This window comes from Orcinus orca, chromosome 8, assembly GCF_937001465.1.
Source record: "Orcinus orca chromosome 8, mOrcOrc1.1, whole genome shotgun sequence".
Lineage (NCBI taxonomy): Eukaryota > Metazoa > Chordata > Mammalia > Artiodactyla > Delphinidae > Orcinus > Orcinus orca.
In genome coordinates, this window is record NC_064566.1 from 53,893,426 (window position 1) to 53,919,128 (window position 25,703).

The window sequence follows — 25,703 nt, forward strand, 5'->3', positions numbered from 1 at the left end:
CAAATCCGTATTTACAATATTATCTCTTCCCTGAGCCAAAACCAACTGCCTTGAGACATCCTCAAGTGGATTTCCTATAAGTACTTCAGCCTCAAGTTGTCCCAAACCAAGAAAGATCAACTCCTTTTCTTCTAATTCTTGGTTTCATTAGCAACCCCAGAGCTGATGCTGGAAGGAGGGTAGACATCTTCCATGGGCAAGAGGGTAGGAGAATGGAATAGGCAGGTAACCCAAAGATGGGGTGGGAAATTGGGCTTGAGTGTGGGGTGACTAGGGAGCAGTGAGCTCAGAGCAGTCCCCTGGAGGCTGTTACACACCCAGAGGCCAACAAAGCATTCTGTCAGGGTCTCATGGAGTTATCCATGGTTTGTTACATGATCGAAAGGACTATTTATCTTCAGTTTTTCTCCATAGCATTAGATTGTTATCCTGCTGGGAAAAGAACCCTGACAAGCTCTTTCACCTCCTGGGCCTTGTGTTCCTACTACACTGCACTTATCCCTGATTACTGACCAAATCCCTTCTCACCCTGCATCTCCAAGGTCACTTCCAGAGATACTTTCCCGAACCTTTTCCCCCTGAGCCTCTCATCTATATCTCCATTATAGCTCTTCTATATTTTCATTATGCCTCCCAATTTTTGCTCCATGAAAGTTTTGCTCTGGGAGTTGGATTCCGCTTCACGTCCCTAGCATAGGACCTGGCGTGGATGAGCCATCAACAAATTTGTTGATTGGCTGTATAAAAAAACCTCAGACCATTCTGGTCCTGGGGCTCTGCCCACAGTTGCACAAATGCTTATGAACATTAAAATGCACGAGCAAATCCCAGAAATAACATCCTTATTGCAGGCTGTTTTTGGATGAGGATGTTATTGTTGTGGGATATTTGTGTATCAGCCACTCTGGACTCAGAGCACAGTGCCCATCTCTGCTGTCATTTGTTCTGTCACTTCAAAGTGCAGGAAAACCATGGGTGGTGATTTTAGAATCTTATTCAGAACCCTCAGGGAATGAGTCATTTCATAGTGACGACTTTTCCGGATTGCCACAGTTCAAATAAATTAAGCAACAGGACATTGTTGTTGTTGTTGTTGTTAATTTTAACCTCTTTAGAACGTAAATTTCAGCAATACATTATCCTACCATCCTGAACATGATTCTGCCATCTCTTGTTTCTTCAGAATCATTATTATGAACATAGTTATAATTTTTCAGCTCCGCAATGAGAATACACAGCCTTGCTAAAGGAGTAAGAGGGGGGCATAATTCAGGCTCAGTCTCTCCCTGGAGCAGATCCAGACCAGAGCCCAAAATCTAAGGTGGAGGCAGCTGAGCTGCCCCAGAAGTCAGAGGGGTAAGTGAGGGAACAGAGGCAGGCCCTGACCCGAGCACAGGACCAGTGAGTCTCCTGCTTCTTTGTGCATTTGAACTACGTGGGGATTTGTTAAAAAGCAGATTCTGATTCAGTAATTTGGGTTCAGTTCTGGGCTGGTATCTGAATTCTGCATTTTTAACAAGATCTCAGATGGTGCCAGTGCTGCTGAACCACAGACCACACTTTCAATATCAAGTCTTTTGTTGACCTACCAGAGGTTTGCTTGTGATTTTGTGTGGGTTTTCTTTAGCGAGTCTTTCTGTGGGGCGTCTTACAAGTACCAGGTGGCCTCTGGCAGTGTGTACACAGTGCTCTAAGTTTATGGAGTGCTCTCACTTGCCCTGTTTCCCTTCTTTCTCACAATAGTCCTGGGAGGTAAGTTAGCACCATTTTACTGACTGGGAAACCAGTTCCTGGCATCTCACAGATCACTAAAGGGAAGAACCAGGGCTCATGGCTCCACGTTTAGTGCTCTTTCCACTGCTTCTTGCTCCCTCCGCCACATCTGTGCTGTGTGCCTTACACAGCCCTATGGACTCCGCGCCGTGGGGGTGCTCTGAGGAAGATGGCTGCCTGTGCACACACACGTGTGTGCCTGTATTAAAATCAAGGGCTGATCAACAGCTGTAGCACCCGGGCCTGTGAAGTCTCACTTAGGACACCCCAACTGAGAGTGACATTTCCTCATCCCTCAAATCTCCCCCTCAGACAATGACCTTGCCTCATATTGTATAGACTAAACCCTGGACTCACAAGCGGCAGTGACCGTCTGTAACGTACGCTGAGATGCTATTGGTGCCCCACTCATCGCCACTTTAAGCGTTTCCATTTCAGGGGCGGCTGGCTGGACTCCATCTCCCAGCTTTGGCCTCTCCATCCGCCCAAGGGCTTTCTCTGGCACAGGGACCTGTTGTGCCCCATGCAGGTAGTGAAATGCTGGGAAATTTATGGCCCTCCAGTCAACCAGGGACCAATGGGAGCTGATAACAAAATAAGCCAGCTCTCTCACCTCTTAATTTGGGATAACTCGGAGGCATTTTCCCCACGCTAAGCTCCAGTTACCCACAGTGGTAACTTGCTTGGTCATGTTGCCTTTGTTTGCTGCTTTCCCCTGCCTGCCTCACTTCCCCACTCCTGTAATAGTGTTTCCAGGGATCCCCTCCTAAAGAATGACTTACACGCAACTCTTTGTCTCATGGTCTGCGGGCGGAACCCAAATTAAGACACTTCTCCCAACCACTATTCCTACTGATTTACTTACAGCTGGACCCACATGCCTGCCTTCCCTCTAGTCATAATGGAGAAAGTATTCCAGTTCCTTAGTAAGATCACACCCTCTCCCAGGGATCTGGATGACATCCTCCTGCTTCTTAAGGATTTCCCTCCTTCAATTATCTCCTTTCTCTGCAGCACCCTCTCTCTCTCTCCCTCTCTCCCTTTCCTAGATCATTCCAACCTACAAACGTGCCTCAATAGGACCCCTCAGGCCACGGTCTTCTGATTCTGGCCAAAATGGAATAACAGGGACTAGATTTCTCTTCTGCCTGAAAAAACAACAACCAAATGAAATATATGAAACAATGGTTTTCAAGACGCTAGACAACAAACACCAAAGGACAGTGATTCTTGAGAGGGGGGAACCTAACACAGGAGAGAGTTTCCAGACCCTAGAACAGGAGAACCCAGGAGGAGCTGGTGCTTGAGAAGGGAGAACTAAGAGTCCAGAGAGACTAAGGGAGATCGACCGTGCAGGACAAAGAACAGGGAAGGAGCGCGTCACAGAGAAACTCCTGGGATCTGCAGAGGGGCACCTCATGTGTTCAGCAGAATGCTGATTGGCACATGTGTGTGAAGACACTATCAAAGGACTGGGGAAAGAACCACCTGGAAATATTAGAGGAAATAGTAGCTGGCACTCACACAAGGCCAGGAATAGTGTTGGTTCCCACCAGCCAGACTGAAAAGCTACATATTTCACAAGGCTTCAGGTAGAGTGCTCAAAAGAGTTTAGCCTTAGTCGTGGGGAATAATAAGCCCTGGACGAATTGCCGTTCTCATCCTGCCTAACAAACCTTAAAAGAAATACCCCAAGAGGATCAAACTGTTTCAAACTAATTTAAGTGCACCCCAGAACAAAGTTCAAGAATATTTATAGAAATATAAAAATATCCAACACTCAACAAGGTAATATTCACAATTACTTGCATCGAATAAAAATGATCAGAAATGCAAATAAGCAGGAAAATACAACCTACAATAAGAAAACTCAAATAATCAAAACAGGCCCAGGATTACCACAGATGTAAAAACTAACAGAGGGGAACGTTTTAAAATGTTTTTATAACTACATATATGTATTGAAATTTTAAATGGAGACATAGAAGATATAAAGAGCCAATTGAAACTTTTAGAGATGAAAACTGTAATATCTGAGCTATACGGTGAATGAGATTAGCAGCAGATTAGGCATTTCAGAAGAAAAATTAGGGTACTTCATGACAATAATAGAAATTATTCAAAGTGAAACACAGGGAGTAAGAAGAAAACTTTTAAAAATGAAAAGAGCATCAGTTAACTGTGAGACAACTTCAAGCAGTCTAATATGTGTGTAATTTGGTACCCTGGGGAAACAAAAGGGAGTAGGGGACAGAAAAATACCTGAAAATAATGGCCAACGTTTCCCCAAATTTGATGAAAGCTATAAACCCACATATCCAGGAAGCTCAATGAACTGCAAGTGCAAGAAACATGAAAGACTGTACCTAGACACTTCACAGTCAACTGCTCAAAATCAATGATGAAGAGAAAACCTTAGCACCAGCACGAGGAAAAAGACATACTGCAACACGAAGGAACAAAAATAAGGATAATAACAGATTTCTCTTCAGAAACAAGCAAGAAGAGAGTGGGACAATATTTTAAAGTACTGAAGGAACTATCAACCTAAAATTCTGAACCCACTGAAAATAAGTCTCAAAAATGAAGGTGATGATTTTTGACAACACACTATGGTTATGTGGGATGTTGTCCTTAAGGGAAGCTGGGTGAGCATACATGGGAACAAAGAGATAGATCTAATGGCAAGATGATAGATTTCACCCTAACCATACAAATAATCACATTAAATGTAAATTATATACCCTCAACTAAAAGGTATAAAGCATTAGATTAAATATAAAACCAAGACTCAATGTCGTGCTTCGTCCAAGAAACTCACTCGAAAAATAAAGTCATAAATAGGTTAAAAGTAAATGGACTGAGGTGCAAACTGCTATGTATAAAATAATACAAGATTATACGATCAATTCTACAGAACAGGGAATATGGCCAATATTTTATAATAACTTTAAATGAAGTATAATCTATAAAAAATATTGAATCACTATGTTGTACACCTGAAATTAATATAATACTGTAAATCAACTATACTTCAATTTTAAGGATTGAAAAATATATACCATACTATCAATAGTACAAAGAGAGTTCGAGTGACTATATTAATGTCAGATAAAGTAGATTTCAGAGCAAAGAATATAATCAGGGATAAAGAATATCATTTCCTAATGAGAAAGGAGTGAATTCATCAGAAGGACATAATTCTAAAAGCATATGCACCTAATAATTTGAAAATATATTATAGAAAAACTGCTAGCATTGCAAGGAAAAATAGACAAAATCATAATTATGTTCAGAGACTTCAACATCTCTTTCTTATTAATTAATAGACAGAAAAGAAGTAAAGGAAAAAGAAGTTTTTACACTAAGAAAGCCAAAAGAAAGAAAAAAGGGCCCAAAACAAAAATGCCAAGTGAAAGAAGCCAGTCACAAAACTCCACATATTGTATAATTCCATGTATATGAAATGTACAGAATAGGCAACTCCATACAGAAAGTAGATCATCCCTTGCCTAGAGCTTGGGGTTCGGGGTGAGAAGAAGTGACTGCTAATAGGTATGTGGTTTTCATCTTTTTTTTCATATAGATATGATGCAAATATTCTAAAGTTGTTTGTGGAGATGATTGTCCAACTCTGTGAATACAGTAAAAACAATTGAATTTTCACTTTAAAAAGGGGAATTCTGTGGCTTGTGAATTATACCTCAATTAAGCTGTTGTTAAAGAGTTGTTTTAAATTTTGTAACTAACCCTTGGGTTAAATATCAAACAAACAAACACCCTATGGCTTCTCACTGCACTTAGGATGACATCCCTCCCCCTAACCCTGGTGCGACTGACCCTTGCCTACCTCTCTAGCCTCATCTCGTCCTTCTCCTCATTCATGTGCTCTAGCCACAGCAGCCTTCTCTCTGTTCCTAGACATGGCAAACTGATTCCTGTCTCAGGACCTTTGCACTTACTGTTAATTTTGTCTTGAAGTCTTTTCTGCAGAACTGCTTCCTTCATCATCAGACATATTTCCCCTCAAGTATTATCTTCTCCGAAAGACCTTCCCACATTGTCCTGGCAAAAGCCTACTTCTGACTCCATGTTACCCTATTTTATCTATTCCATGGAACTTAGTACCTGAAACCACCTTCTTTGTTTATTGACATATGTGTCTGCCTGCACTAGAATATAATGTAAATTGGTTGAGGAAAAGTTTTCTTGTCTTGTTCCCTGCTATATCCACAGTTCGTAGAACAGTACCTGGCACATAGTTGTTAACTGCATAAGAGCTACCCAGGCCAAAGAGAATTGCCAGAAATGTGCACTGGTGGTAGAAATAGTAGCACTAGGGAGCAAGGCATGAAGTGTAGTGGGAGTGGGTGAAGGTCATGCCTAAGTGATACCAACCTTGCCTCTACCAGTGGCAGGGCCTGAGGGGGTAGGTTGACTGCTCTCTGCAGGTTAGCAGGCTAAAGTGCTAGCACTAGAAAGAGGCTAATGCAGTAGGAATAGATGGTTCTATACTCTTCATTAATAATTTTTAAAATTAGAAATATATAATCTATGCAGAAGAGCACATAACGTTTTTATACAGTTTAAAGGATAATTATAAATCAAACATTCGTGTAGAAGCCAACCAAGTTAAGAAATAGGACACTGCCAGCCACTCTCCAAGTCTGTGATTCTTCTTGTCACATTCCTCTTTTCTTCTCAAGACAAAACCACTCTCCTGGTTTTTATTATAGTCATGTCCTTGTTTTTGTTTTTTTTAATAGTTTATCATCTACTTGTGCATGACTAAATAATACATTTTTCAGTTTTTTTTTTTTTTTTGCGGAACGCGGGCCTCTCACTGTTGTGGCCTCTCCCGCTGCGGAGCACAGGCTCCGGACGCGCAGGCTCAGCGGCCATGGCTCACGGGCCCAGCCGCTCCGCGGCATGTGGGATCCTCCCGGACCGGGGCACGAACCCGTGTCGCCTGCATTGGCAGGCGGACTCTCAACCACTGCGCCACCAGGGAAGCCCCATTTTTCAGTTTTTGAACTTTATATAAGTGAAGTTATACTGAATTTATCCTTCTATGATTTGCTTCTTTCACTCGACATTATGTTTGTAAGTTATTTCTATGTTGATGGATGTGGCTGTTCATTGTTACTGTTGTATAGTATTCCATTGAATGGACATAACACTATGTATTTTCCAGTCTAACAAAAGTGGATGGTTTTTAGTTTTTTGCTATGCTAGAAATATTTTTGTATATGTACAAGTTTTTCCAAGCCTAGTATGTGTGTGTGTGTATACATATACATTATTTTTTCACTCCCACCAGCAGTGAATAAGAGTTCTGTTACTTCACATCCTCATCAGCATTTGGTATTGTCCAGTTTTTGGATTTTAGCCATTTTAATAATTGTGTAGTAGAATGTCATTGTTGTTTTAATTTGTGTTTCTCTAGTGACAAATTATTTTGAGTGAAATCTTATTTTTAATTTTCATTTTTCTGATTATTCTTAAAGTTGAGTTTATTTTCATATATTTATTGACCACTTGAATTTTCTCTTATGAAGTGCTTGTTCAAGTTTTTTTGCTCATTTTTCAATTTGATTCTTATCTTTTTCTCATTATTTCCTAGAACTTCTTTATATATTCTGGGTGTAATTTCTTTTCTGGTGTAATGCATTGCACATGTTTTTCCTTACTTTATGGCTTGCGTTTCACTCTTTATCATGCCTTTTGATGAACAGAAAACCTCTGTATTTGAACTAGAGCATTTACTCTATTTATATTTATTTAAATACAGATATATTGGATTTATATCTATCATTTACTTGTGCTTCTATTTATTCTATTTACTTTATTTCTTTTTCCCTCCTTTCTCACCTTCATTTGGGTTGATTATTTGGTGCCATTCCATATTCCCCTCTACTAGTCTCAAAGATATACGCTCTGAGCAACAGCCAGCTCTACCCACCACCAGTCCCTCCCATCAGGAAACTTGCACAAGCCTCTTAGATAGCCTCAACCACCAGAGGGCAGACAGCAGAAGCAAGAAGAACTACAATCCTGCAGCCTGTGGCACAAAAACCACATTTACAGAAAGATAGACAAGATGAAAAGGCAGAGGGCTATGTACCAGATGAAGGAACAAGATAAAACCCCAGAAAAACAACTAAATGAAGTGGAGATAGGCAACCTTGCAGAAAAAGAATTCAGAATAATGATAGTGAAGATCATCCAGGACCTCGGAAAAACAATGGAGGCAAAGATCAAGAAGATGCAAGAAATGTTTAACAAAGATCTAGAAGAATAAAAGAACAAACAAACAGAGATGAACAATACAATAACTGAAATGAAAACTACACTAGAAGGAATCAATAGAAGAATAACTGAGGCAGAAGAATGGATAAGTGACCTGGAAGACAGAATGGTGGAATTCACTGCTGCAGAACAGAATAAAGAAAAAGAATGAAAATAAATGAAGACAGCCTAAGAGAACTCTGGGACAACATTAAACGCACCAACATTTGCATTATAGGGGTCCCAGAAGGAGAAGAGAGAGAGAAAGGACCCGAGACAATATTTGAAGATATTATAGTCGAAAACTTCCCTAACATGGGAAAGGAAATAGCCACCCAAGTCCAGGAAGTGCAGAGAGTCCCATACAGGATAAACCAAAGGAGAAACACACCGAGACACATAGTAATCAAATTGGCAAAAATTAAAGACAAAGAAAAATTACTGAAAGCAGCAAGGGAAAAATGACAAATAACATACACGGGAACTCCCATAAGGTTAACAGCTGATTTCTCAGCAGAAACTCTACAAGCCAGAAGGGAGTGGCATGATATACTTAAAGTGATGAAAGGGAAGAAGCTACAACCAAGATTACTCTACGCGGCAAGGATCTCATTCAGATTCGATGGAGAAATCTAAAGCTTCACAGACAAGCAAAAGCTAAGAGAATTCAGCACCACCAAACCAGCTCTCCAACAAATGCTAAAGGAACTTCTCTAAGTGGGAAACACAAGAGAAGAAAAGGACCTACAAAAACAAAACAATTAAGAAAATGGTCATAGGAACATACATATCGATAATTACCTTAAGCGTGAATGGATTAAATGCTCCAACCAAAAGACACAGGCTCACTGAATGGATACAAAAACAAGACCCATATATATGCTGTCTACAAGAGACCCACTTCAGACCTAGGGACACATTCAGACTGAAAGTGAGGGGATGGAAAAAGATATTCCATGCAAATGGAAATCAAAAGAAAGCTGGAGTAGCAATTCTCATATCAGATAAAATAGACTTTAAAATAAAGAATGTTACAAGAGACAAGGAAGGACACTACATAATGATCAAGGGATCAAACCAAGAAGAAGATATAACAATTATAAATATATATGCACCCAACACAGGAGCACCTCATTACATAAGGCAACTGCTAACAGCTATAAAAGAGGAAATCGACAGTAACACAATAATAGTGGGGGACTTTAACACCTCACTTACATCAATGGACAAATCATCCAAACAGAAAATAAATAAGGAAACACAAGCTTTAAATGACACAATAGACCAGATAGATTTAATTGATATTTATGGGACATTCCATCAAAAAACAGCAGATTACACTTTCTTCTCAAGTGCGCACAGAATATTCTCCAGGATAGATCACATCTTGGGTCACAAATCAAGCCACAGTAAATTTAAGAAAATTGAAATCATATCAAGATATATGCTCTGTTTTTATCTTCTTAGTGGTTTCTTTAGACATTAAAAGAGCATCATGAATTTACCAAAATCCAATGTAGTTAATATCTTTACCCTCCTCTTTTTTTTTTTTTTTGCGGTACATGGACCTCTCACTGTTACGGCCTCTCCTGTTGCGGAGCACAGGCTCCGTACGTGCAGGCTCAGCAGCCATGGCTCACGGGCCCAGCTGCTCTCCAGCATATGGGATCTTCGCAGACCGGGGCACGAACCCTTGTCCCCTGCATCGGCAGGCGGACTCCCAACGACTGCACCACCAGGGAAGCCCTACCCTCCTCTTGAACAATAAAAGGACCCTCACTCTTGCTCTCACTCTCTCTCCCCTTTCTGGGGCTCCAATTACACTTACGTTAGACTGTTTGATATTATCTCACAGCTCTTGAGTTCTCTGTTTTGCTTGTTTGTTTTTTGTCACTCTTGTTTTCTTTGTGTCTTAGTTTAGGTAATTTCTATTGGTCTGTCTTCACTGAATCACCCCTCAGCCATTTTCAGTCTACTGACGAGCCACTGAAGGAATTTGTCATCTCTGATACTGTGATTTTTATTTCTAGGATTTCCACTAGACTCAATCTGAGTTTCCATCTCTTTGCTGAAATTCTTCCATCTGTTCTTGTGTGTTGTCCACCTTTTCCACTAGATTCTATAATATATTAATTTTAGGTATTTTAAAGTCCTCCTCTGATAGTCCCAACGTCTGGATCAGTGAGTGGGGAGATGTCCTCTTTGTCATGGGTCTGGCTGAGTCTTAGGCTGGACCTGTGTGCCTGGGCCTCAGAGGTGGGGCTTTCTCAGTGTTCCTGCCCCTCCTCCCCATGGAAGCCAATCTCTGCCTTACATTTGTGGTGAGTCTTGCAATGAATAGGATTTCCTGCCCTCCTCCGGCAGGAGGGGACCTCTAGCAGTGGTATTAGTTCAGGCTTCTGGGCCTGGGACAGTTCTCTGCCCTCTATCAGGGTAGAGGGAGTTTTCTTTTAGCCTTCTCTCATCAGCAGTGGGATCTTGCCTGTGCCCCTGGGGACAAAAATGTTCGCTACCTTTGCCCAAGTAGCTTAAGGGTTTTGTTCCAGATGAGAGTCCTGCACATCCTCACTCCCAAAGCTGCCTCTTTATAATCTTATCTGTAGTTTATCTGGCTTTTTCTTGTGAGGATGGGGGCACTTCTCCTTCCAGCTTTCTACATCTTGGGCAGTAGTGAAACCTCCCTTCTGTATTCTTAAGAAAGTAAATAGGTTTAACTTCTTTTGCCAAGTCCCTCCCCCTCCCTGCTGCCCTCTGATCTGGTTCCTCTCTGCTTTCCCTCCAACTCTGTTCTCCATTCCCAAAGTAAAAGATTCTACCTGGCATTGCAAGACCCTCCTTACAGGTGAGGATGGGCAGAAACTGAAGGGAAAATGTAGTCTTTTTAGTGGGCAGGGGTTAGGACAAGCTCTTGAATACTCATATGTTAATCATTTTTGTCCTGTCACAGCTTTAAATAATAGTAGTAATGGGAATGGGACAGGGGTCACTACACAGGATCCCATCCTGCCAAAGGGAATCCTATGAGGGATCCCACAGTTTTTCCCTTTATTTTCCCTATTGCTGGACAAGGGGCCAAGTTAATCCGCTTAATAAAGTACTGGGGGTGAGGTGAGGGAAATGAGAAAGAGCTGAATAGTTTAGGGTTGGAGGCTTACAGGGCCTTTGAGGTGAGAGCAGCCAAACTAAGCAGAGGACAGAAGTGGACAGAAGAAAATGGATTCTGAGAGCATTGCACCGAGTGTTTTTAGATTCAGTTTTCTTTTCAACAGAATCAAGTAAAGAATGGATGATTCTACCAAGATGGCAGCCACTGTGAAGAAGGTGGCTGCAGAAGATGTCAATGTTACTTTTGAAGACAAACAAAAGACACATTTGCACAGAATACAAGTAGAATCCCAGAACTGAAGGAAGAAATAGAAGTAAAAAAGAAACAACTTCGAAATCTGGAAGATGCTTGTGGGGACATCATGCTTGCAGGTGATGACTGCTTAATGATATCAAAATGATTTAAAATTGGCGATGTTTTCATTAGCCATTCTCAACAATGAGCACAAGAAGTGTTAGAAGAAGCAAAGAAAAATTTACAAGAAGAAATTGATGCCTTAGAATCCAGACTGCAGTCAATTCAGTGAGTATTAGATTTGGAAGTTCAGTCATATGCAAAATTTGGGAGCAACATAAATCTTGAAGCTGATGAAAGTTGAACATCTTATAAGACCTTAAAAATTTGTTTAATAAACTTGAATAATTCTTTTGTTATCATAAAATATTGACTATATTCCCTGAGTTGTACAATATATCCTTGTAGCTTATTTTACACATAATAGTTTAAACCTCTTAATCCCCTCCCCTCTTCCCTCTCCCCACTGGTAACCACTAGTTTGTCCTCTGTAGTAAACTTGAATAATGTTTAAAATGACTTTTTTTAAAAAAAGAAGGATAAATTATTCTATTGGCTTTATCTGTTTAGGTGCACTTCTTAAATGCAATTCCAGTCTGAGAGTGAACCCTGAGTGTCTCTGGCTTCAGAAGGGCTCCGCTGCAGGCTTGCTGTGGATGTACCAGGCTGTGTTAAGGACTTTAAGGATGAAGAAACTGAGGGTCAGAGGTGGTGGGAGCCTCACCCCTAGTCACACAGCTAAGAAATGTCAGAGCTTGGACACAAATCCATCTAGGTCTGGCTTTCTAGCCTGAGGTCTTTCAGTCTTGCGGCTCAGATGGCTCTCCTTTGATCAGCCACTGACCCCTAGCCTCATTCCTGCCCCCTCACACTTCCTGCCTCCGCACTCCCCCACCCTTGCCGCTCCGTCGGTCCTCCATAGGGCCGAGTGTTGCCTCAGGGCCCGGCTGAGCCTGCACCCTATCCAGCTCCTGCCATATCAGCCTCTAGAGACATCTCCCCCTGCCCCCATCAGTAAGAAGGAGAGAAAGTTCTTTGCTTCCTGACACTCCCCAGACAGCCGGGCCCCAGGGCTTGCAGCCAAGTGGAACCCCTCCGGGTGCCCCCAGCCTGGGCTCCGGGTGCGCTCCCTGTCACAGCCCAGGAATGTGGGCATCCAAGCATCAGCAGCAGACACGCTGGCTGTCAGCCGAGCCAGGGCTCCTGATAACTGACAGGAGCTGAAAGAACCATTAGAGAGGAAGGCTGGCTCGAGGGGCATGTTTCAGGGTCGCCTGGGCTAGGCAGAACGGTGCAAGGCAGCCAGGACTGGCAGCCTCGGAGAAGCCACTGCCTGCGGGGCCTCGGTTTCCCCATCTGTAGAACAGGGATGGTGTTTCTTGCCCTGCCTGCCTCACCAGGCAGCTGTGAGAAAATGAATATGGTTGTCTGTACTACCCGGTTGAATTGCCTACTCCAGCCCATCTCAGAGACCCACAGGAGAAACTGAGGCCCCAAGAGCACAGATTACACCTTGAGCTGTTAACAGAGCCGGGATCAGACTCCAGGTCCCTGTCTTCCCAACCAGGGCTCTTCTACCCCAGTTTCAGTCCTGAACATACTCAGGTAGGAAGGACAGCTTCCTGCATGGGAGGCCAGGATGAGGCAGAACTAGTCCAAGGACCTGGGATGAGGCCAGGAGTGCTGGGCTCTAGGCTTAGGCTGTTACTGACTTGCTGTGGGAAACTGGGAGAGGATTTCTCCTCTCAAGGCCATGCTTTTTTTTTTTTTTAATAAATTTATTTAGTTATTTAGTTAGTTCGTTTTGGCTGCATTGGGTCTTTGTTGCTGTGCTCGGGCTTTCTCTAGTTTCGGTGAGCGGGGGCTACTCTTTGTTGCGGTCTGCGGGCTTCTCATTGCGGTGGCTTCTCTTGTTGCAGAGCACGGGCTCTAGGCGCGCGGGCTTCAGTAGTTGTGGCACGTGGGTTCAGTAGTTGTGGCTCGCGGGCTCTAGAGCACAGGCTCAGTAGTTGTGGCGCACGGGCTTAGTTGCTCCGCCGCATGTGGGATCTTCCCGGAACAGGGCTCGAACCCGTGCCCCCTGCACTGGCAGGTGGACTCTTAACCACTGCACCACCAGGGAAGTCCCAAGGCCATTCTTTAGTGTAAAATGGGGTCAATGCCAAGAACAGTGCTTCTTAGACTTTCATGTGCTTGTGAATCACTGGCATCTTGCTAACAGGCAGATTCTGATTCAGCAGGTCGGGGGCGGGGCCTGAGAGACTGCGTTTCTAACAAGCTTCCAGAATCTGCTGATGCTGCTGGCCCTTGGGCCACCTTTTAAGAACGAGAGGCTGGAGGAGCCCTAAGGGCTTCCGGCTCTGGCCTTCGGTAAGTGGCTGGAGCTTCAAGATGCCTCCTTCCCTTCACCCCAGCACCCCGACCCCGGGCTGTCCAGAGGTTCCTGAAACTCCTCCTGGGGAGCGCTTCCTTCCTTCTCTGGGACTCTCCTCTCCATCCCCTCCTGCTTCACCTTCAGGATCAAGAAGTCTCAATTTGCTCCTCCCTCCCGCTGGGACTTGCCTCAGGAAGACCCTCCTCCAGCCCTTCATAGGATACAGAGCCCCGTCTCTGCTGAGGATGTGAGGAGCTTGTTGCACAGCTTCCCAGCTCTATGGCGAAGGCCGGGAAGCATTATCAAGCAGGGCTCCTGGGAACCTCGTGTCCCGGGGCCTGGCGCCTGCCCCTGGTGTGGGCCCACCTGGGCTTTCCTGCCCCCATGCCCGCCCAGCAGCAGCAGCTGCTGGAGTGAGATTTATGTGATGCCATTGGGGTTTTGTTAAAAAAAAACAAAAAACAGAGGGTGTGTGTTCAGAAGGAAGGAAGAAACCCAACATTTATTAAGGTCCTATTGTGTGGCAGGCATATTTGCAAACATCTCTTCCTCCCAACCCTTGGCCCTGAAAGGCACACTTGCCTGAAGGTCATGGTGAGGATGAAATAAGGTGAAGCCTGTGAAACTCCTGGGTGACTTGTCAGCAGTTTGAAGAGTGGATAGAGGCCAGCCTGGTTTCAGAGCACAAAGAAAGAGGAGGCTGGGGCAGGCGGAGGAGGGGTGTCCAGCCTCGGTGTGGCCTGCGGACCTCGGATGGAGGGGGACTTTTTTCTATGAACAATGGGAGCTGGTAAGAATTAGGCAAATTTGGGACCAGATCAGATTGGCTCTCCAGAAGTACAGCGTGGTCACTGAGTGGAGACGCGTGGATGGGGCACGGCTAAATGTGTGGAGGTCAGAGGAGGTCCAAGGAGCCTCCAGTGAGGTCCCTTCTACCTCTGGGATCTTGAGCTGGACAGGCTATGCGGCAGTCCTTTTGGTCTACTCCCTAAATATTTCTATGGCACGTTTGTACCCACAGTCTGAGTTCCCCTGTCAAAATCCCCAGGAGGGGGCAGTACAGGTCTCAGTCTCCCCTTTGGGAGATTAGGTGAAAGGAGTACCAAAGGCTTCCCCAAGACCACCATGGGATGAGTCACTGCGCAGGAATTGGAACCCAGGCTCCCATAAGCTGTGTTGCCGCCAGGAGTCTGGGGCTTGGGAGGGAGAGAGGCCGGAAGGCCGGGGCCCAGCCTGGGTCAGCCAGCGTCCATCACCAGGAGCATCACCAGGCTGGCCCGGCTCAAAATAGCTCTCCAGACGCAAGGAAATATTTTATCCTACTCTGTTTTCCCACCAAAAAAAATAAACATTCCCAGATCTCAATGGGGCCAGACTCCAAAGAGGGGGAAAAGGAACGAGAACAGGCCTGGCCGCCCACTGAGAAGTCGGGTTTCTCTCCTTTTAGCTCCTTTCTTAAGGGTCAAGACTTCGCTTCGTGACATGAGTGTAGAGACTCCCACAACTTTCCCAGCGGTGACTGGCTTTCTCTTGGTGTCAGACTGCCCTTTCCCAGGGGTCACTCACCCCAGACATGGTGACACTACTGGACGGCTGCAGAGACCATGCTAGGGGGATTTAAGTATATGACATGACTCTGCCTTCGATGGCTTACAAGCCACTGGGTGAATGGCGGGGCTTCCTCTCTCCTTGAGGAGTTCTTGGAACCTGGGCTAGAGAGCACTGATATTTACTGAGAGTCAACCATGGGCCTGGTACATAGCAAGAACTCCCACAAATGTCATGCCATTTGACCCCACAACAAGCCTTTGAGGGGTATGTTGTCACTTCCCATTTTACAGATGAAGAAACTGAGGCTCAGAATGGGCATGACCAGTTCAAGGTTTCACGACCAGCAAATGGTAGACCTAAGACTGGATTGTACATTTTGTGGCTCTAAGACCGTGCTTTGCATCATGCTGGCTCTGGTAGGGCCCACGGGGAGGCTGGTGGGTGGATTGCATGAGCTCTGGACTCACTCGTGCACAGAGCTCTCCCCTTCTTCCTCTGGCTGGGGGACCCCCAGGCCCTGGGACACCAAGACCTGATGAGGAAGACAGAAATGAGGCTGGTATGGTTATGGGTTGAATTGTGTCCCCAAAAAAGATCTGTTGAAGTCGTAACCCTCATACCTGCCAATGTGACCTTATTTGGTAATAAGGTCTTAACAGATGTAAACAAGTCAAGATGAGGTAGTTAGGGTAGGCCCTAGTCCAATATGACTAGTGTCCCTGTAAGAAGAGGGAAGACTGCCACATGGAGACAAAGGCAGAGGTTGGAGTTATGCTGCCATAAGCCAAGGAATGCCTGGGGCTACCAGAAGCTGTGAGAGGCAAGGAAGGCTCCTCCTCTGGAGGCTTTGGAGGGACCATGACTGCCAGCACCTAGATTTTATAGTTCTAGTCTCTGGAACTGTGAGACAATACATTTCTCTTGTTTTAAGCCATCCAGTTTGAGGTCCTTTGTTATGGCGGCCCTGGTAGACTCTCCCATAGCTGAGGTCTGCCTGGTGTCGCCCTTGGCCTCCTCAGGAAGCAGGCAGACTGGAACCTGTGGGAGAGCAGAGCTCAAGTCTCAGCTCTACGAGGGGAAGAACTCCCAGCCAGAGTGAGTCTTCAGGAGGGGCTGCTTCCAAGGAGTGAGGGCCACATCATAGGGTGTATATGTGAAGGAGTGGATGGACATTCTGAGCAGATATTTGTCTCTTTCTTATTGCTTTTTGGGAAGTCATAAATGTTTATATAGATATAAAAGTAGAAAGATTGGTTGGCCTACTGATAAATTTTTTATGCATTTTGCAAATATGTTTCCTAGTTAGAGGCTTAGTCTTTTCATATTCTTTATGGTATCTTTTAAAGAACAGAAGGTCTTAGTTTTAATGTTGTCAAATTTATCCACATGCATCTTTAACTCATCTAAAATTGATTTCTGTGTAGGGTGTGAGGTAGGGCACAAAACAAAACAGTTTTGTTTTTAAAATATAGATAAGCAACCGCTCAGCATCCTTTATGGCTCTGGAGTACTGGCTCTGTCTCTTATCTGCCTCTGCAGCAATATCTTACAGTCTTCATTGCTGGAGATTTAGGGTAAGTCTTAATATCTGGTAGAGCAAAACTTCCCCAGCCACATCTTCTTCTTCTGAAATGTCTTTGTCATATTTTGGGGTACTGTTTAAAGGTCATTAAAAAAATTCTTAGCCCCACCCATTTGTATTAAAGCTCTCTTAAAATAATACTAGTATCACTATTAATCTGAATGATTTACTTTAAAATTTGTATAACAGAGAAATTTATATAGCTATTTGTATAGTGAGAGTTTGGGATATATCCTTATAAAAATTTTTAAGTGTAGATACCAACATACATACAATGTATTTGTCTGCATTATGATGGAATCATGCTTCATGTACTATTCTGCCATTTGACTTTTTCACTTAGAAATATGTCAAGTATATTTTCATATATACTTGAATATACTTTATATATTTCATAAATATAGAACGGACAACCAGCTGACTCCGGCAGAGGAAGGCCTGTGGCTGCAGTTGCTGCAGCCACGATTCCCCAGCAGGGGACCTGAACCCAGCAGTCATCGTCAGAATGGTAGACAAAGAACAAAAAATAGAACGGCCCCATTTAAAAAAATGCCCACAGAGTACCCCATTTTCATCTAGAAGTACTCTAATCTAGTCAATCAATTCTTTGAGGTACATTGATGTTTTCAACAGATCATTAAAAAAAATTCTACTTCACTAAACAAATTACCCTCCAAGAGGATTAGAGCCATTTACAGTCTTACTAGCCCTGGGGCTCATCAACTGTGGGATCATAGTCACCAGCACAGGTGTTTTCAAAAAGAGAACTAGACAGATACGGTAAAAATAGAGCAAAGAACATAACAGACACTGTGGATCCACCACCCATCTTTGTCTCATATTTATTACATGAGTTTTTTATTACCTTTTCTTTGGAAATTAAAAAGAAATTAAGGACATTTCACACATATGTAAAAGTGGAATGAATGGTATAATGAACCCTGACCACCTTCAACAATTATCAATTCATGGTTCACTGTGCTCCATCTAGACTCCCAACCCCAAGTTAATCTGAAGCAGACACCGAACCTCATATAATTTCACCTGTAGATACTTCAGCAAGCCTTTCCAAAAGATAAACAGTTTCACACCTTAAAAATTAATGATTTTCTAATATAATCAAATATCTCATGAATAAGGATCCAAAATAAGATCCAGACATTGCCTTTGATTCTGTCTCTTATACTTTTCTTTTTAATTTTGAAACAATCAGGAACAGAAAAGTGGCAAGTATGTTACAAAGAACTTTCCTTCCCGTGAACATTTGGAGAGTGAGTTGTGGACCTGGTTTCCCATCACCCCCCACCCCGAGTCTGTAATGTTTTCTACAAACAAGGACCATCTCCTCCGTAGCTACAGTACAACCGTCAACGCCAGGAGGCTAACGGAGTCATTGCTACCGTTTACTCCTCAGACCTCATTCAAGTGACCAGTTGCCCCAATAGTGTCTTTTATAGCCAAGGGCCCAGCTCAGACACACGCGCTGTAGTTAGCTGTCATGTCTCTTTAGTCTCTTTCAGTCTGGAAAAGTTCCTCAACTTTTGACTTTTAAGACCTTGACATTTTGGGAGTGATTTTCTAGATCTCCCTCAGTAGGAATTTGTCTGACGTTTCCTTGCGATTATTCATCGTTAGCAGGAATAGCACGGAAGTGACACTGTAACCACAGTGTCATGACGTCTTCAGATGGCGTGTGATTTTGACTGGCCCCTTTATAGATGAGGATTAAGGTGATGTCTGCCAGTCTTCTCCACGGTGAATTTATTCCTTTCTCCTTTGTGATTTTATAAAGAGATACTTTGAAACTGTGCAAATGTCTCATTCCTCATCAAACTTTCAATTTATTTGTTTGTTTATATCAGTATGGACTTATGGTTTTCTGTTTTATTCAATGGGCTATAATTCTTACTATCAGTATTTAGTTTCGTGCTCAAATTATCCCTAACTTGACCGGTCCCTTCAAGCTGGGTTGTGTATCCTTTTGAAAAGTCCCCGTCATTCTTGAATACTTCCGTACTTTCTGGCACAACAAGATCTTCCAGGCACATCTTGTACTTTTCCTGTCCCTATCCTGTAATCAGACATTTTCTAAGGAAATGCAAAACAGTGACATTCTAATTCTATTATTCTTTCTTTGTTTATTAGCTAGAATTCCTTTATTCTAAACAAAACTAAAAACTTCCTTTTCATCAGATACAGGAGTTCATTTCTTTGAGGTACAGCTTAAATAGCAAGTCAGGATAAATGAGTCTTTCCCTTTACTTGTCAGCTTTCATAATAATGAGTTTGTTTTCTAGCATCCTCCAAAGGTGATCAATAAGACTTTTTTTCTTCCAGTTTTATTGACATACAGTTCTTCTAAGGTTTAAGGTATATAGCATAATGTTTTGATTTACATATAGCATGAAGTGATTATCACCATAAGTTTAGTGAATAGTCGTCATCTCATATAGAAACCTAATTAAAGAAATAGAAAAAAAATTTTTTTTCTTGTGATGAAAACTCTTAAGATTTACTCTAGGGAATTCTCTGGTGGTCCAATGGTTAGAACTTGGCACTTTCACTGCCGGGGCCTGGATTTGATCCCTGGTTGGGAAACTAAGATACCACAAGCCTCGGGGTGAGGCCAAAAAAAAGATTTACTGTGACAACATTCATATATAACATAGAGCAGTGTTAATTTTATTTATTGTGTTGTACATTACATCCCTGGTATTATTTATCCTGTAACTGGAAGTTTGTACGTTTTGACTGCCTTCATCCAACTCCTTCCCCCCCATCCCCCACTTCTGGTTACCACAAATTTGATCTCTTTTTCTATGAGTTTGTTTGTTTGGTTTTGAAGTATAACTGACCTACAACACTACGTTAGTTCCTGTTATACAACCTAGTGATTCAACATTTCTATACATTTCAAACTGATCTCCACGATAAGTCTAGTTATGATAAGTACAAGTATTATTATGAACTTATTGATCTTTATGTATTTCAATAGATGTGTCATTATTATGAGGTTCGGATGACCCCATATTTGGTCAGTGGGAGCCTGTCTTGGACCTTTATTTTTCTGTATGCATCTAATCATGAGGAAACAGAAGAAAATACAAACAAATTGAGTTCTTTCCCAATGAAAAAGTTTACTGGGAATTTTGATTGGGATTGCATTGAATCTACAGGTCAATTTGGAGAGAACTGACATCTTCAAGATAGCGAGCATTTATGAATGTGGTGTACATCTCTGTTTATTTAAGTCTCTTCTAATGTCTTTCAATGAAGTTTTATTAAGTCTTGCACAACTTTTGTTAGATTTATTCCAAGATATTGCATATTTTCATTGTGAGTACAAGTCATATCCTTTTTAAATTGTATTTTCTAACTGAGAAAATGAAAAAATGGTAGTATATAAAAATGCAATTTACTTTTGTATACTGATTTTACATCAGACAAATTGCTAAACTCTCTTATTAAGTAATAATTTGACTCTAGATTTTTTTGCTTTTCTAGGTAGAAAATCATATTAAATCATAACACAGTTTTGTTTCTTCCTTTTTGATCCGTATAATTTTGTCTTTTGTCTTATTGTGTTTTCTGGAACATTTAGTGTAATGTTGAATAGAAACGGCAATAAGTACTCTTTTTTATCTTATTCCTGTTTTTAAAAGAAATACTTCTAATGTTTCAGAATTTAGTAAAATGTTTTCTGTAGGTTTCTTGGGTAGATATCAGGTTTAGAAAGTTTATGTTACTAACTGCTAGGAGTTTTATTTTAACCGTGAATGGATGTTGACTTTTATAAATGTTTTCTATATATTTAATTTATTGATATAATTCTAATTTTTCCTTTAATCTGTTAATAAAAGCAATTCATTTATAGATTTTTCTAGTGTTGTACACTGTGGTCAGAGAACACGGCTGATGTGATTCTTTGGAACTTATTGATACTTGTTTTATAGCCCAGTCTATTATCAGTAGGCAAAGGTGGTCTATATGTGCTTTAAAATTGGGTTTATTGTCCAGTCATTGGATGCAGGATTCTAAGTGCAAGCATTAGGTCACTAAAGTCTTACTGATGATTTTTTTTTACATGATCTAACAAATCCTGATAGATCTCCCAATATACATGTCTTTTTTGAAGCCATGTTTTTATGTGTGTATGAATTAAAGAGTTTTATATCTTCCTGGTTAATTGAAACTTCAATCATTTTATGATGGCCCACTTTATCTCTTGTAATGTTTCTGTCTTGAAGTCTGTTTACTCAGATATTAATGTGGCTACACCAGATATCTTTTAGTTAATATTTGTCTCTTCCATCCTTTGAATATTCTGTGTTCTTACAGCTATTGTTTTTTTAACTTACTTTAACAATCTTCATCTTGCTATTGTGATGACTGATGTAGTCGACTTATTTCTACCGTATAGCACATAGTAGGTGCTCAGGAAACCAGCCATTGTCAACCTCAGGTCTCTCGAGGCCTGCTGGGGGTAGGGGACTGGGAAGGGAAATGAGGTCTCTTCTCGCTATTACCCCTCAGTCTGGGGGGCCTACAGGGCATGGTTTTTCCTGAGAAAAGCATGGCGTTTCCAGAAAGACTTGGCTGAGAAAACCCCACTAGTCTGGGGCCACATAACTGTTTCCTAGAAACTAGATGTGAGTGAAACTCGGCTGGTGCCCGAGTCACAGCATACGTTTCCTGTTTTTCATCCACGAGCTAATAAAGTTATTTCCTTCGCATGCTGCTGAGCAGGAAGGCCCCACTGCCTCAAGGCTGGAGGCCGGCCCTTATCCACCACGCTCCAGGCGGAGGGAGGAAGTGGCCTGGGCTCCCCTGGGGGAGGGGCTTCCTCCCAGGCAGGGTTGTCAACTCTTCTCCCCACGCTCGCTCGACCCCTCATCTGCAAGGGGGCATCAGAGCCCGCTCTACCCCAACAGTCCCCAAGGCTGTGCCCCTGACCTGGAGCCCTCTGTGGGTCTCCTGACCACGTCCTCTTTGAAGGCCCCCTGATGCCTGAACAGCACCTCAAATTCCGTGTGTCCCACGCAGATCTCTTGCCTTGCCCGTGTTCTTCCTCGTGTTCCCCAGCTCTATGGTTCTGTCACCATCCACTGGCTGCTTAATCTTAATTAAAGGCATCACTGGGCCCCCTGCCCAATCCCTGTAGCCTGTCAGCCAGACCATTTGGTCTAGGCTTCTCGGCCCCAGCCCAGGCTCCACGCACAGCAGTGTTGGGAGGGCTCTGGGAGTTCCCCGGGGTGGGGATGGGCTGGCTTCCTCTCTGTGCTCCAGAGTCCGGCACAGTGTGGCTGGGGAGACTGCTCAGGAAAGTTTGTTGAACAAACTAGTGAATGAATGAATGAATGGATGAATGGGCCCTCTGGAGTCTTCTCCAGGATCACACCCTGCCACCCCACCTCTTCTAATCATCCTCCCTCGCTGTGGTTTCACCCCAGCCTCCTGCCCTTCCTCCGAAGCTGCTCTAGGCCTCCACTTTCTCCCCCACATGGGGAACCCAGCTGCAGACACTGTCCTGCTCGCTCCTCTGGGGCAGGGCCCTGGATCTGGCTCTGGCTCTGGGGGTGGTGTGGTCCCGCACAGACAGTGTTGGCTGTAGGCGCCAGGGACATTGCACTGGGTCATTCATCCTTCATTCACTCAGACGTTTATGGAGCCCAGAGTACATGCCATACACTCAGGAAATGGCATGGCAAGGACGGACCAAGTCCCTCCCCTTGAGATTCATTCACCAGAGGGGGCAGTTAAGGACCCAGCAGCACCCAGTCACCAGTGGTGTCCGTCCAGGTGAGCTGGGGCCTCTGCAGGTGTGCTTGGTTAGTACAGCCACACAGGAGGGCTGTGGGAAATTTGTGCAGGTAAAAGCCTGGACAGCAGGCCGAGCTGCACGGCTGAGTCCATCTCCCAGAATGAAGTGTGGCAGAAGGATGGAGGGCAGTGGCCCTCGGGGCCCATGGTCCACTGCAGGTGACCCAGACAGATGGGGAGTGAGAAGGTCAGGGTTTGGGTGTCAGGCAGCCCTGACACACTGAGGAAGCTGCTCTCTGAGCCCCAGTTTCCTTTTCTGTAGAATAGACGTTAATAATCCTCACCTCACTAGAGGATGAAATACATGCACATCAGGGAAGGCCCCCTGGCACATGGGAGCAGCCAAGCTGGGGCCGGGTGGGGGGCGCCCATAACCAGTCCTGGAACAGGGGACCGGAACCAGAGCTGCTCAAAGCCCCCTGCTGTCTTCTGCTCAGGGGGTCTCAAAGCTAAGACAGAGGATGCGGGTTAAGGTGAGGGGCAGAGGAGGGTGGAAAGATTCAGTTTAGAGTTGGGCGATGTACATGCATGAGTACAATGCTCTCAAGCCTCAGATGAAGCAGGTCTCACCCTGAGGAAATTGAGGCTCGGAGTGGAAATGACCTGCCACAGGGGAGGGGCAGAGCTGGGCTCAAATCTAGGTTTGCAGGCCCCTGTGCTCAGGCTCCGTGTCTTGCACTGAGGTTGGGGACCTCACCCCAGGCCTCATCTCCTTTCTCGGAATCCTGGTCCTGGGGCCAACTGAGTGGTCCTCCCTGGCCTGGCTGTGTACTGCTGCATTTTTTAACATCTCGTTGACCCTGATGGGTTCATCTTTTGTTCCCAGCCCAGCCTGGAGGCCTGCAGATGCATGGTAGTCCCCATCCTACCCCTGGCTGGGCTGCTCTGTGTCCTGGATTGGCCTCTGTGCTGAGCTCTTGGAGGGTTGGGCCTCATCCCTGTGTCACCCGCACCCAACCAGGGCCCCGGCACGGAGTGGAAAACCAGGAGAAGATTTGCTGAAGAGGGAAGGGGTAGAGCGCAGCCTGGGTTACCAGAGTGTCCTGAGTGGGTGAAATTTCCCCACTCTGCAGAAGGGAAAGGACCCCAAGTGTGGTGCCCCATGGACCCAGGTACAAACCCCACCTTGGCCATTTTTTTTCAAATTGCAGTAAAATATACATAATATAGAATTTACCATTTTAACCCTTTTTAGCCACAACTCAGAGGCATTAAGTACATCCACACTGCTGTGCAGCCATCACCACCCTCCCTCTCCAGGACTTTTCAATCATCCCAAACTCCTGGCTGTTTTTTTCTTTTTCTTGGCCATGTGCCCCCAGGAGCATAAATGCTCTGCCTCTGAGCTTCAGCTGCTCATTCACACACCAGGAAGCACGCTGTGTCTGCCTGCCTGCTGTGAGAGTAAAGGAGGTGGGTGTGGGTCACGCTTCCTGGGTCAAGTGGGGTGCACCCAGGAGTGGCTGGTATTGTTCCCACATTGGCACAGGCCAGCCCCTCAAGGACACTTCCTAAAGGGCTAGGTTGCATGTAATGATGACGATAATTATGGTACAACCGTGGCAATGAGGCATGAAGGAGAGGACGCCAGCCAACAGGGAGCCGGGAAACTGGACCCTGAAAATCCTCTGCCGTTGACTAGCTGTGGCCTTGGCCACGTCCCTGCCCCTCCTGGACTCCGCTTCCTGCTTGTACAAAAGGAGTGCACAGCAGGGCACTTTCTCTCGTGGTACCCCTTCTTCTCTGTTATCAACCTCTGGCCTCCCCTCACCTGGACCAGGAGGCTGGGTGAGCGGTTCCCTAGGTGTGCGGAGGGGGAAGCCAGTGCTTCCCAAGGTCCTCTGCTCCCTGAGCATCTTGTGCGCTTGTCCACCAGGCCACAGGCCCCTCGAGGACAGAGGTCCTAGCTTTCTCTCATCCATTCATCCATTCACTCCTGTGCTTAATGAACCTTTGTCTGTGCCGGGCCCTGTGCTGGGATGGCTGTGTGGAACCGGGTCCTCCTTCCGCAGGCTCCCAGTCTGGTGGGAGGTCAGAGCCAGGCCCAGACAGGGTGGTATAGTGCTGGGCCTGCAGGGACAGGATGGTATTCCTGGGGCCCTGTGCCCGGCAGAGGGTAGGGCGGGAGTGGCCTGCGGTATAGACATGCTGGGACAAGTGCCGCCTCCTACAAGTTCTGTCTCCTCATCTGCAAAGCAGCCGCCCCAGAAGGTTTTTGCGGCGAGCCAAGGAGGGGAGCGCACCTGGAAAGAAGAGCACAGCTGCTCAGCGAACAGGGTCTTGTGTAAACAGAGACCATGGTGGGGCGGCCCTGCCGGGAAATGCTGCTCCTATGTCCGTCTGTCCGTCCCTCAGCCAAACCCTCCCAGCACCTGTTGGAACAGTGTGTGGCAGACATCACACAAAATGGGCTGTCGCTTCTGTGTGGTACTTCTTGAGAACCTATAGAGATGCTTATCTCCACGGAGCTGGGGTTCTCAGAAGGGACCTGCTGTTGGTGAGCATAAGCCTTCGGTCCAGGACACAGAAGCACAAGCCCCAGGCCCCTCCCTCTAGGTCCTCGGTCTTGTGGGGAGAAACCAGGTGTGAAACCACAAGCGACCTGCTCCTTGCAGGGTGGACAGTGGGACCCCAGGCCCATGTCCCCAGTGGGGGTGGGGCGGTGCTGAGCAGAGAGATGGACTCAACTCGTGGACAGAGGATAGGATTGAAACTAAGATAAAGGACTGTTTTGGTCAGTTCTGATGTTTCTTCTCACAATAGCACCACCACCACCACCACCCCCCACACACACGCGATTTAGTTATTATATCTACAATCCCCATTTTACAGATGTGAAAGCTGATGCTTAGAAAAGTTATCCACTCGTGAAAGATCACACTGCTGGTAGGTGGTGAGGCCGGGATTTGAATGCC

General features: G+C 44.6%; 1 pseudogene; it reads left to right on the forward strand.

The window, feature by feature from the left end:
* Positions 1 to 6,795: 6,795 nt before the first annotated feature.
* Positions 6,796 to 12,545, forward strand: LOC117196553 (prefoldin subunit 4-like; annotated as a pseudogene).
* Positions 12,546 to 25,703: the final 13,158 nt, after the last annotated feature.